Source organism: Oncorhynchus clarkii, chromosome 19 (genome assembly GCF_045791955.1).
Source record: "Oncorhynchus clarkii lewisi isolate Uvic-CL-2024 chromosome 19, UVic_Ocla_1.0, whole genome shotgun sequence".
Taxonomy (NCBI): Eukaryota; Metazoa; Chordata; class Actinopteri; order Salmoniformes; family Salmonidae; genus Oncorhynchus; species Oncorhynchus clarkii.
The window spans coordinates 34,387,370-34,401,499 of NC_092165.1; positions in this window are offsets into that span (position 1 = coordinate 34,387,370).

The window sequence follows — 14,130 nt, forward strand, 5'->3', positions numbered from 1 at the left end:
TTCACCAAAAATTACATACCCAAATCTAATTGCCTGTAGCTCAGTACCTGAAGCAAGGATATGCATATTCTTGATACAATTTGAAAGGTAACACTTTGAAGTTTGTGGAAATGTGAAGTTAATGTAGGAGAATATAACACATTAGATCTGAAATGCAAAGGAAAGGCCATACATTGAAATAGGATTGGTGTAATTTAGATGTTGTCCACAAGATGGCAGGAGTGTGTGTGCAAAGTTTCAGACTGATCCAGTGAAGAATTACTTAACTTCACAATATTTTGTATCGAGACTGCCAGGAGTTTGCCCAAATGTACCGAATTGGTCAATTTATACATTTTCAAGTACATAACCATAGAGAACATACAACAACAAAAATGTTTTTTTTACACACTCCCAGGAATGTCATACATAGCTGTCATTAGCTTCTCTACAGGGAGGGGGGGGGCAGAGACAGCAGTGGGGTCAAACTGTAGAACCCAGTACCTACATTTGAATATAAAAATAGATTTTATCAAACAAAACTATGCTACATTTTATCTCTGGGACCCTCAGGGATAGGATTACTGAATGTAAGTACATTTTTGAGTTTCAGTGACAAAGGTGTTTTGTTGTTGTGCACTATCCTCAAACAATGCCATTGTATTTTTTTTTGCTCTAATAGCTACTGTAAATTTGACACAGCAGTTGGATTAACAAGAATTTAAGCTTTCTGCCCATATAAGACATGTCTATGTCCTGGAATTGGCTGCTGTTTACAACGTCATTCTAGTCACATTATCGCATATTGAGCATTAACTGTCCCGGTTTAGGGACACCGAATACCTTGGTTTGACTAGATTGGTTTGAAATTAGCAGCTCATATTAAGAAGGTGAATGCTAGATACAGGAATATGTACTGTTATGTCCTGAGGAATGACATGATGATTTTGACCTTGTCCATGGGAACATGTCAAATTGTATTTTCTTGCTTTTGCCAGGTGTTTGTCACTGGTTTGTTAGCTGTCACTATAAAAGCTCACTCATTAATTAAAGCTAGGTTAATCTTATCAGTCAGTTAATGTATTCATGTAATGCAATGATTAAACTCTAATCTATTACACTGATATGAGCATTGGTATTATGTAGTTAAAGGTGTAAATTACTGTTAAATGACCTATCGGCTCCACTCTTAGTGAGAGAGAACTCCTTGTGCTCACAATTCTGCTCCACCTTTGATATGGACCAAGGAGCAGAGTATGGCTCCATCCCAAATGACACCATATTCCCTATATAGTGCACTACTTGTAGTACAACAAATTTAGCGCACTTAATAGAGAATAGGGTGCCATTTGGGATAATACATATGATTGGCCCCTCTATTGCCTCTTTTAGACAAAAAATACACTGCCTTTCTTTACAACAGATAGATATATTTTAAACTAATGTCATATTTTGTTTAATCTGTTCATGTAGCACACAGCTTATTTTCAGTATGTCAGACCAAGTAATTTACTATGCAAAAAAAACAAGGCATTTCTCCTTTAATGGTACACTCTCAGGTTCATCTGTGATGTCTCTCATTAACTATGAGAAAGGAGCAGTTTACTATCGTCTCAATCCAAGGTAGTCAATTTGAAGGTAATGAGCATGGCTTTAGTGTACGCACTACACAGAGGCCTGACATCTGTAACAGATTAACAACTTCTCCAGATGAGTGCAATGTACTGAGTTCTCCATCCCCATTCTGAGTAGGACGCTATCACTGTGACAGTGAATGGATAGAGGAGAGCATGGCCGTATGTGCAGAGAGACATTTGAGAAAGATTATACGACAACGAATGGTTGCAGAGTTCTAACAGCCTCCATGGTATTATACCAACCAATCTGAACTTTATGCAAAGCGTGGCATTTGAAGTGATGAAATATGTGCTTGTAAGCGTGTGTGTGTGTGTGCACACGCATGCGTGGGCTGGTGCCCATGCCTGCATACAGTACTGTATGTTCAGTATGTTTTGTGTGTGGCTAGGTTGGTGGCTATAGCAATATTTAGACCGAGAAAAATCACTCCACTCAATCCCAGGCTGAACAGGTAGGAAATGGCACAGAATCTCAAAGAAACCGTTTCCCTAATCAGAACTCTACCACAGACAATTATTGTATTCTAGATTAATGTTCCCAACAGAGTGATTCTTAAGACATATTTCACAACCCAATGGGTGTTTTCGCAGACAAGTAAAACAGTCTTGACGTAGTGTTTTTTTTAGATGTTTCAAATAAGAGAACGTGTTTTAAAGCCATGCTCTGGTAGAGTCAAGTCTCTTCATCCTAGAAATGTTCCACCACAGATCAGAGTGTTTTTAGAGCCAAGCTGCAATACAAAGAGAATTTCCAGAGTCACACAGATTGCGTGGAGGTATAGGCTGTGAAGGGTCTCTCCCCCTTAAAGAGAAAAATCTGTTTGTAGTCAATGACTGGGAGTGGGAGTTACAAGGTTATGTAAAGGAAAGGCTGTCATATACGGGACGATGTACAGTGTATTTGGGAAGTTTTCAGACGCCTTCACTTTTTCCATATTTTGTTATGTTACAGTCTTATTCTAAAAGGGATTACATAATCCCCCCCCCCCCAATCAATCAACACACAATACCCCATAATGACAAAGCAAAAACAGGTCCTCAGACATTTTTGCAAATGTATAAAAAATAAAAAATAAAATATCACATTTACATAAGTATTCAGACCCTTTACTCAGTACTTTGTTGAAGGACCTTTGGCAGCGATTACAGCCTTGAGTTGTCTTAGGTATGACGCTACAAGCTTGGCACAACTGTATTTGGGGTGTTTCTCACATTCTTCGCTACAGATCCTCTCAAGCTCTGTCAGGTTGGATGGGGAGCGTCGCAGCACAGCTATTTTCAGGTATCTCTAGAGATGTTAAATCATGTTCAGGCTCTGGCTGGACCACTCAAGGACATTCAGAGACTTGTTCTGAAGCCACTCCTGCATTGTCTTGGCTGTGTGCTTAGGGTCATTGTCCTGTTGGAAGGTATACCTTTCCCCCAGCCTGAGGTCCAGAGCGCTCTGGAGCAGGTTTTCATCAAGGATGTCTCTGTACTTTGCTCCATTCACCTTTCCCTCGATCCTGACTAGTCTCCCAGTCCCTGCCGCTGAAAACATCCCCACAGCATGATGCTGCCACCACCATGCTTCACCGTAGGGAAGGTGCCATGTTTCCTCCAGACGTGATGCTTGGCATTCAGGCCAAAGAGTTCAATCTTGGTTTCATCAGACCAGAGAATCTTGTTTCTCATGGTCTGAGAGTCCTTTAGGTGCCTTTAGGCAAACTCCAAGCGGGCTGTCATGTGCCTTTTACTGAGGACTGGCTTCCGTCTGGCCATTCTACCATAAATATCGGGTTCTTGGTCACCTCCCTGACCAAGGCCCTTCTTCCCGATTGCTAAGTTTGGCCGGGCAGCCAGCCCTAGGCAGAGTCTTCTTCCATTTAACAAGTCCAACACAGCAAATGAAAGATAAACATCTTGTTAATCTACCCATCGTGTCCGATTTTTTAAATGTTTTACAGCGAAAACACAACATATATTTATGTTAGATGACCACCAAATTCAAAACACACACAGCGATTTTTCACAGTCACAAAAGCATAAATATAGATACAATGAACCTTTGATTATCTCCATCAGATGACACTCATAGGACATCATGTTATACATGTATTGTGTGTTTTGTTCGATAATGTGCATATATATATATATATATATATAAAAAAATCTCAGTTTACATTGGCGCGTTACGTGCAGTAATGTTTTGATTCCACAACATCGGTGATTTTGCAGAAATACTCACAATAAACATTGATAAAAGATGCAAGTGTTATTCACAGAATTAAAGATAAACATATCCTCTATGCAACCGCTGTGTCAGATTTCAAAAAAACTTTACGGAAAAATAATAATCTGAGAACGGCGCTCAGAACCCAAAGAAATAGCCGCCATTTTGGCATCAACAGAAGCTACAAAAAATACTATAAATATTCACTTACCTTTGAATATCTTCATCAGAAGGCAGTGCAAGGAGTCCTAGTTCCACAATAAATCGTTGTTTTGTTCCATAATGTCCATTACTAGTGTCCAATTAGCTGCATTTGCTACAACTTTCAGCTCACGTGCCCAAAAGCTGAAAACTTCAAAAATATATACGCTGGTCCAGGAATCAATCTTCAGGATGAACTCCAACTGGTGCATACGTTTTCATCTGCAGCCAAAAACTTCAGACAAATGCACAACAGGGAAATTGCGTTCTGCCAGGACAGTGACTCATTCCCCTCCCATTCGGTCAAAGTTCACACCAGAGGCTCCATTCCACCTTCTACTGAATGAGGATATCTAGTGGAAGGCATAGGAAGTGCTAACATATCCATATCTTGTTTGGAAGTGAAGAGGCAATAACTTAAAATTAGACCCTCATTCAGAATTTCACTTCCTGTTTGGAAGATTGCCTGCCCTATGAGTTCTGTTATGCTCACAGACATAATTCAAACAGTTTTAGAAACTTCAGAGTGTTTTCTATCCAATAGTAATAATAATATGCATATATTAGCAATCTAGGACAGAGTAGGATGCAGTTCACTATGGGCACGCAATTCATCCAAAGTGAAAATACTGCCCCCTATCCCCAACAAGTTTTAATGAACTTTCACTTTTATTTGAGTGATTTTCTATTAAGGTATCTTTACTTTTACTCAAGAATGACAATTGGGTCCTTTTTCCCCTCATCAATCTTAACACAATACCCCATAACAACAAAGTGAAACATTTACAGACCCTTTGCTATGAGATTCGAAATTGAGCTCAGGTGCATTCTGTTTTCATTGATCATCCTTGAGATGTTTCTACAACTTGATAGGAGTCCACCTGTGGTAAATTCAATTGATTGGACATTTGGAAAGGCACACACCTGTCTATATAAGGTCCCACAGTTGACAGTGCATGTCAAAGCAAAACCCAAGCCGTGAGGTTGAAGGGATGGTCCGTAGAGCCCCGAGACAGGATTGTGTCAAAGCACAGATCTGGGGAATGGTACAAAATAATTCAGCAGCATTGAAGGTCCAAGAACACCGTGGCCTCCATCATTCTTAACTTGAGTTCATTAACACAATCCTTCACTCAGTGACAGTTCTGATAGTTTCATGTAAATGTCGAAATAAAGGAAACACCAACATAAAGTGTCTTAATAGGGCATTGGGCCACCACAAATCAAAACAGCTTCAATGTGTCTTGGCATTGATTGTGCAAGTGCCTGGAAATCTATTGGAGGGATGAACACCATTATTCAACAAGAAAGTACATCATTTTGTGTTTTATTGATGGTGGTGGAAACCACTTTCTCAGGTGCCGCTCCAGAATCTCCCATAAATGTTCAGTTGGGTTGATATGTGGTGACTGATACGGCCATGGCATATGGTTTACATAGTTTTCATGCTCATCAAACCATTCAATGAACACTCGTGCCCTGTGGATGGAGACATCATCATCCTATGTGGGCATATCCATGACAGCCAAAATAATGGCCTGGCCAGCATTTTTATACATGACCCTGAACATGATGAGATGTAAATTGCTTAATTAACTCAATAACCACACCTGTGTGGAACAACTTCTTTAAATATACTTTATCCCTCATTTACTCAAGTGTTTCCATGATTGTTTCAGTTACAGTACCTATAGATAGCCTCTATCACTATCAACACTCTCAAAATATTAATATAGGATGTGTAGTGTAGACTAGAGGTATGCAATGATGCATCTTCTAGTAAATGCACGTACCAGCTTTTAGTCTGTTAAATTTTAATCAGTATGGCAGATTTGATGTCCTTCACATACAGTTTCAGTCAAAAGTGTGGACACACTTACTCATTCCAGGGTTTTTCTTTATTTTTACTATTTTCCACATTGTAAAATAATAGTGAAGACATCAAAACTATGAAATAACACATATGGAATCAGGTAGTAATCAAAAGTGTTAAACAAATCAAAATATATTTTAGATTTTAGATTCTTGCCTTGCTGACAGCTTTGCACACTCTTGGCATTCTCTCAACCAGCTTCACCTGGAATGCTTTTCCAACCATCTTGAAGGAGTTCCCACATATGATGAGCACTTGTTGGCTGCTTTTCCTTCAATCTGCGGTCCAACTCATCCCAAACCATCTCATCTTGAACACACACGTTTCATCCCCACTGCCTGGCCATATCATGTATCTGCTACAAATGAGATATACTCTGTTATGATAGGCTGCTTTGACAATCCCCTTCATAAGTAGCTCGTGGCTGTTTGCAGTGAGAGTGAATGGAGTTTATCGCTCAACTTATCAGCAGGCGTCCACTCTCCACTTTGCAGCCGGCAGGGGATTGTTGTGGTGTGTGAGTGTGTCAGTTTGACTCTCTCTCTCATGCACGCATAAATAATGGGGTTGGTGTCAAAAGCGTTCCAATGTGTACAAAATCAGATAAGCCTTTCTCTGGAACACCCCATGACAAACAAAGTAGGTTAAGCCTAAGTATCCATGCAAGTAAATATTGTATCATAACAATACATCATATGCAGACTCTTATCTTAGTCTTTAGATTCAGTCTTTATATTATCATTCAAAGCAGGCTACAACAGCCAATTATGTAAATAGATGAGGCCAGTGTGAAAGCATTCTTAGGGACCATCATTATTATTTCCTTGGAATGCACCATTTTAAACAGACATGGTTCAACTGCCGCAGTGGTGACTCCTGTTAGTCATCCACACAGAGAGAGAGAGTCATGGGAGAAAGGTGGAGCTGGAGCAGGAGCAGGAAAACTACTGTATGTCAGAGGATATGAGGACAGATTAGCCATTTTAAAGTAAAGCACATTGAAAAAGGTTCCACCTGAACTATTTAGACTGCTTGGTAGAACTGCATCAGTGACAGTAAATCTGTCACAGGAGTTTCACAAGATGCAGACCAGGTCTGAGTTTTCATATAAGAGATGCAGAATGATGCATGCAGTTAAAGCTGCAAATGACAGCGTGTTGCAGTGGTGCATGCTGTCTGTAAACAATCTGTAATTAGTTTGTGACATAGTGCAGTAATTAACAAGGTTCAGGTGTCCTATCCTCTGCAAACCCAGTTACATCCTAATCTAAACAAATCCAGTGTGCCCCACTTGCTTGGGGATAACTTTGTTGGCTCCTGCTCTCCTGCCTGTGCTAATGTTGTCATGAACAAATCTGAATTATCCATTCATCTGCATTTTTTATGGCCCAACACTAGCCTAGCAGGACACGCAAACAAGCCTCCCCTCGGTTTCAGCTGGTTTATTTGGAACAGGATGCGATATGGTATTTAAACCCCGACACACAGACACATGCACGGATGCACGCCCCCACACGTGCACACACTCACACACTCGTAAACACAATCATAAACAGACAGAGGGGATCTGCACTGCAGCTGTGGAAATGAATTATGTATTTTTTGGGTGGAAGGAATTGAAACTCAAAGAGACACATGAATTCCACACACAACTTAATGACTGTGAACAGGAGGGAAGCGGGGAGAACACATCATCTTACTCAGTATGACTTTCCTTACCCTTCCCTTCCTAAACACACAGATTTACATAATGTACATACATTTACACACATGCACATACATAGTCAAAAACCTCCAGGGCCCCATCTCTCCAGCAGTGATACTCATTAACTGCTGTGTTAAGAGTGCTAACTGACAAGCTCCCCATCTATCAATCTTTCTCTCTCCAACTCTTTCTCTCCTCACCTCTCCTTTCCATCCCTCCCACCCCACATTTCTCCACCCCTCCTACCCCCCCCCCCCCCCCCCCCCCCCCCGCCATCTTTCCCTCCTTCTCTCCATCAATCTCTGTGATCTGTGTACTGTAGAAACAGAGGAATGGCCGCTCCGCTTGATACAGTCTCTATCTTTCTCTCTCCCTTCCCTCAATCTCTGTCTACATCTCTCCTACCATCTCTTCCTGTGATCTGTAGGCTGTAGAGAGGAGGAATGGCCGCTTCACTTGCTACAGGCCTCTCTCTGTACCCTCCTCATTAATGAGAATCGCTCCTCTCCTTCCCACAATCCCCAGGAGTGTCTCTATAAGAGCACAATTCTTTTTGCAGCTTGTTACTGGACAGCAAGGATGTTAAAGCTACATTGTGGGATTTAGGGAACTGTTCAGTGGTCTTTTCAATTCTTGAAATTTAGCCATTGATTCTTGAAGAATATAACTTAGAAATGCCTAATGAGCTTAGCACTGTCTGTCTTTATTTTCTTTTTTATAATATTTACAGTGCATTTGGAAAGTATTCAGACCCCTTAACTTTGCCAACATTTTGTTATATTACAGCTTCATTCTAAAATGTATTAAATAGCCCCCCCCCCCCCCCCCCCCTCAGCAATCTACATACAATACCCCATAATGACAAAGCAAACAGGTTTTTGATTTTTTTTGCAAATGTATAAAAAAAAATGAAATCACATTTAGTATTCAGACCTTAGTTGAAGCACTTTTGGCAGTGATTACAGCCTCGAGTCTCATTGGGTATGATGCTACAAACTTGGCACAACTGTATTTGGGGAATTCATCCCATTCTTCTCTGCAGATCCTCTCAAGCTCTGTCAGGTTGGATGGGGAGCGTTGCTGCACAGTTATTTTCAGGTCTCTCCAGAGATGTCCGATCGGGTTCAAGTCCGGGCTGTGGCAGGGCCACTCAAGGACATTCAGAGACTTGTCTCGGAGCCATTTCTGCATTGTTTTGGCTGTGTGCTTAGGGTTGTTGTACTGTTGCAAGGTGAACCTTCGCCCCAGTCCTGAGTTCTCTGGAGCAGGTTTTCATTAAGGATCTCTCTTTGTAATATGCTCCAATCATCTTACCCTTGATCCTGACTAGACTCCCAGTCCCTGCTGTTGAACAACATCCCCACAGCATGATGCTGCCATCGCAGAAGCTACTCTTCCTCCGGTCCAGCAAAATGAAGGCAGTTTTTACAGTTTTAAAAACATCACGATACATTCACAGACCATGTGCCCTCAGGCACCTACTCCACCACTACCACATATATACAGTAAAAAATCCATGTACGTGTGTATAGTGTGTATGCTATCGTGTGTGTATGCATGTGCATCTGTCCTTATGTTTGTGTTGCTTCACAGTCCCCGCTGTTCCATGATGTGTTTTATTTATCTGTTTTTTAAATCTAATTTCACTGCTTGCGTGAGTTACTTGATGTGGAATAGAATTCCATGTAGTCATGGCTCTATTTAGTACTGTGTGCCTTCCATAGTCTGTTCTGGACTTGGGGACTGTGAAGAGACCTCCTGTGGCATGTCTTGTGGGGTATGCATGGCTGTCCGAGCTGTGCGTCAGTAGTTCAAACAGACAGCTCGGTGGATACAAGCAGTGATGAAGTCAATCTCTCCTTCACTTTGAGCCAGGAGAGATTGACATGCATATTATTAATATTAGCTCCCTGTATACATCCAAGGACCAGCCATGCTGCCCTGTTCTGAACCAATTACAATTTTCCTTTTATACGGCACCTGACCACACGACTGATGCAACAAAATTAGGGCCTGTAGGACCTGCCTTGTTGACAGAGCTGTCAAGAATATAGAGCAGTGTCTTATTATGGACATACTTCTCCCCATCTTAGCTACTGTTGTATCAATATGTTTTGACCATGACTGTTTACAATCTAGGGTAACTCCAAGCAGTTTAGTCACCTCAACTTGCTCAATTTCCACATATTATTTATTACAAGATTAAGTTGAGATTAAGAGTTTAGTAAATGATTTGTCCCAAATACAATGCTTTTAGTTTTAGAAATATTTAGGATTAACTTACTCCTTGCCACACTCTGAAACTAACTGCAAGTCTTTGTTAAGTGTTGCAGTCATTTCAGTCGATGTAGTAGCTGACATGTATAGTGTTGAGTCATCCGCATACATAGACACTCTGGCTTTCCTCAGACAGTGGAAATTCATTAGTAAAGATTGAAAAAAGTAAAGGGCCTAGACAGCTGCCTTGGGGAATTCCTGATTCTACCTGGAATACGCTTACATTAAAGAACAACCTTGGTGTTCTGTTAGCCAGGTAACTCTTTATCCACAATATAGCAGGGGGTGTAAAGCCATAACACATACGTTTTGCCAGCAACAGACTATGATTGATAATGTCATAGGCCGCACTGAAGTGTAACAAAACAGCCCCCACAATCTTTTTATTATCAGTTTCTCTCAGCCAATTATCAATAATTTGTGTCAGTGCTGTGCTTGTTGAAAGTACTTCTCTATTAGCATGCCGAAAGTTTGTTGTCAATTCATTTACTGTAAAATAGCATTTTTATCTAGTCAAACACAATTTTTCCCAAAGGTTTACTAAGGGTTGGTAACAGGGTGATTGGTTGGCTATTTGAGCCACCAAAGGGGGATTTACTATTCTTGGGTAGCGAAATGACTTTTGCTTCCCTCCAAGCCTGAGGGCACACTGTCACACACTGATCTGTTTCACCTGTCCGTGTGCTTGTCTCCACCCCCTCCAAGTGTCACCCATCTTCCCCATTATCCCCTGGGTATTTATACCTGTGTTTTCTGTCTGACTGTTCCAATTCGTCTCGTTTTATCAAGTCAACCCGTGTGTTACGCCGTGCTCCTGCTTTTTCCTTTTCTCTGTTTTTTGATAGTCCTCCCGGGTTTGACCCTTGCCTGCCTTGACTCTGAACCTGCCTGCCTGACCATAATGCCTGCCCTGACCTCGAGCCTGCCTGCCACTTTGTACCTCCTGGACTCTGACCTTATGATCTTTTGCCTATCCACGACCATTCTCTTGCATGCCCCTTAGATTATGATAAATATCAGAGACTCGAACCATCTGCCTCCCATGTCTGCATCTGGGTCTCGCCCTGTGCCCTTATACACACACTTTCTAGTAGACTTAAATTGAAGATGTGGCAATATCATCCGCTATAATCCTCAGTAATTTTCCATCCAAGTTGTCAGACCCCGGTGGCTCGTCAATGTTAATAGACAACAATAATTTTTTCACCTCTTCACACTAACTTTACGGAATTTAAAATTACAATGCTTGTCTTACATAATTCGGTCAGTTATACTTGGATCTGTTGTGTTAGCACTTGTTGCTGGCATGTTATGCCTAAATTTGCTAATCATTTGCTAATCTTGCCAATGAAAAAATCAAGTAGTTGGCAAAAATGAGTTGGTTTTGTGATGAATGAGCCATCTGTTTTAATGAATGATGGAGCTGAGTTTGCCTTCCCAGAATTTCATTTAAGGTGCTCCAAAGCTTTTTACTATCATTCTTTATTTAATTTATATTGGTTTCATAGCATAGTTTCTTCTGCATTTTATTCAGGACCTTAAATAGACAGGTGTGTGCCTTTCCAAATCATGTCCAATTGTCACGTTCACCGTATGAAGGAGACCAAGGCGCAGCGTGGTATGCATACGTTCTCTTTATTAAAAGAATGAACACCGAACAAACTAACAAAACAACAAAAGAAACGTGAAGCTATACAATACACATACACACCACACATAGTCAAGATCCCACCACAGAAAGTGGGAAAAAGGCCTGCCTAAATATGATCCCCAATCAGAGACAACAGCTGTCTCTGATTGGGAACTATATCAGGCCAACATAGATATACAAAAACCCCTAGACATACAAAAACCCAAGAGTACCCACCCTAGTCACACCCTGACCTAACCAAAATATATAGAAAAGAGAGATATCTAAGGTCAGGGCGTGACACCAATCAATTGAATTTACCACAGGTGGACTCCAGTCAAGTTGTAGAAACATATCAAAGATGATCAATGGAAACAGGATGCATCTGAGCTCAATTTCTAGTCTCATAGCAAAGGGTCTGAATACTTATGTAACGGTATTGTCGTGGAAATTTCCTGTATTTACCAAATCATGAGAGCAAACCACACACAAGTCAGAGTTCATCACAAAGTCCATCTTTAATTATATGAGCTCCATCAGAACCCTGTGACTCTCAGATCAATTCAATGAATTCTCTGAGGGTCCTTACACATTGCAACTGAGATCCTTTATAGCAAAGACACACATAGCCAGATAGCATTGGCCATAATTTATCGTTCAGCTTTGTCTCCTAAACTATGTTATTTTCTCAAACTCAGAACCATAAACCAAATCCACATATCAACAGGCATATATCAAATCCACCCCTCCTTGACAAGATCACAGAGACACATTGACTAGCACACAGACATTGTGGAGCCAAGATTTACATGCTTGACCTCTCCCCTCTCTGCGGCCCAAGTAACTTAGTCTTGACAGAGAACAGATGACTGCAACCCCGCCACAGTATTATACAAAAATAAAAATTCTGATGAGAAGTAACTTACAAACATATGATGAATATAAAACATCTTACCTATGTTACCAACTAATTCTGATTATTCCCCAACAGTATTTTTGTTTTTTATTTTTAATACATTTGCAAACATTTTGTGTGAAGATTGATGAGGAAAGACATTAATCCATTTTAGAAAAAGGCTGTAATGTAACAAAACAAAACAAAAAGTCAAGGGATATGAATACTTTCAGAATGCGTTGTGTGTGTATATATATTGGTTCTTTCTTTTTTTCACTCCATGTACAAACGTATACATATGAAAAACAACTTACAGACACATACAAACAATGACTACATCTCATCTCCCAATAATCGCATGCTCACACCCCCATCCTTAGTGCCTGTGTTATTATTTGCCACCTGCCACCTTTTCCTCGGATGCCCTTTATATTTCAATAATAAATAATTTGATTTTTAAATTGTGGTAAGAATTGCAGATTGACTGATTGACAAGTTTTTTTGTATATACGTTTTTTCAAGATGAGTGATGAGAAGAGAATCATCCAGCCTATTGGGTATAGGCAGGGCAGACTGATTAAAAGTAATTATAAACTTGGGTGGATCGAGCCCTGAATGCTGATTAGCTGAAATCCATGCTATATCAGTCTGTATACTATGAATATGACAGCATTTCTTATCACTGCTCTAATTACGTTGGTAACCAGTTTATAACAGCAATAACGCACCTTGGGGGTTTGTGGTATATTGGCACTATACCACGGCTAAGGGCTGTATCCAGGCACTCCACGTTGCCTCGTGCTTAAGAACTTCCCTTAGCCATGATAAATTGGCCATATACCACAACCCCTCGGACCTTATTGTTTAAGTGTACATTGTAATACTCCTGACCGCCAACTTTCTAGCTCCACCCACAACTTCCGGATTTTACTGTATAACATTCATAGAACGCATGGATTATTGAGTCATTATTAGTTTTACACCTAAGACATGACTGCCATTGTGCTGTAGAATTAGTGAATTTTGTCTCTTGTATAATAAATTCTATAAATTAGTTATACTTGTAAAGGTATTCCTCCTCTTCGTCTGAAGAGGAGGTGTAGCAAAGATCGGACCAAGATGCGGCGTGGTAAGTGTCCATGGTGGTTTATTTAAAAACATAAACTGAACACTCAATGAATACAAAATAATAAACGTGAACAAAACCAAAACAGTACCGTGTGGCGAACACAGACACGGAAACAATCACCCACAAAACAACAGTGAAACACAGGCTACCTAAGTATGATTCTCAATCAGAGACAACTAACGACACCTGCCTCTGATTGAGAACCATACTAGGCCGAACACAGAAAACCAACCTAGAAACACAAAACGTAGAATGCCCACCCAACTCACATCCTGGCCAACTAAAACAAGAACTAGGGTCAGAACGTGACAGTACCCCCCCCCCCCCCCCCGGTCTCCGGCCACAAAACCTGAACCTATAGGGGAGGGTCTGGGTGGGCAACTGTCCGCGGTGGCAGCTCTGGCGCTGGACGTGGCCCCCACTCCACCATAGTCTTAGTCCGCCTCTGTGGCCTCCTAGGAACGGCGACCCTTGCCGCCAACCCTGACCTGGGAACCCTAATAAATAGGCCCACAGGCCTGAGGGACACCACTGGACTTAATAAATTCCTCCGGACTTAGGGGCAGCTCAGGACTGAGGGGTATCTCAGGAC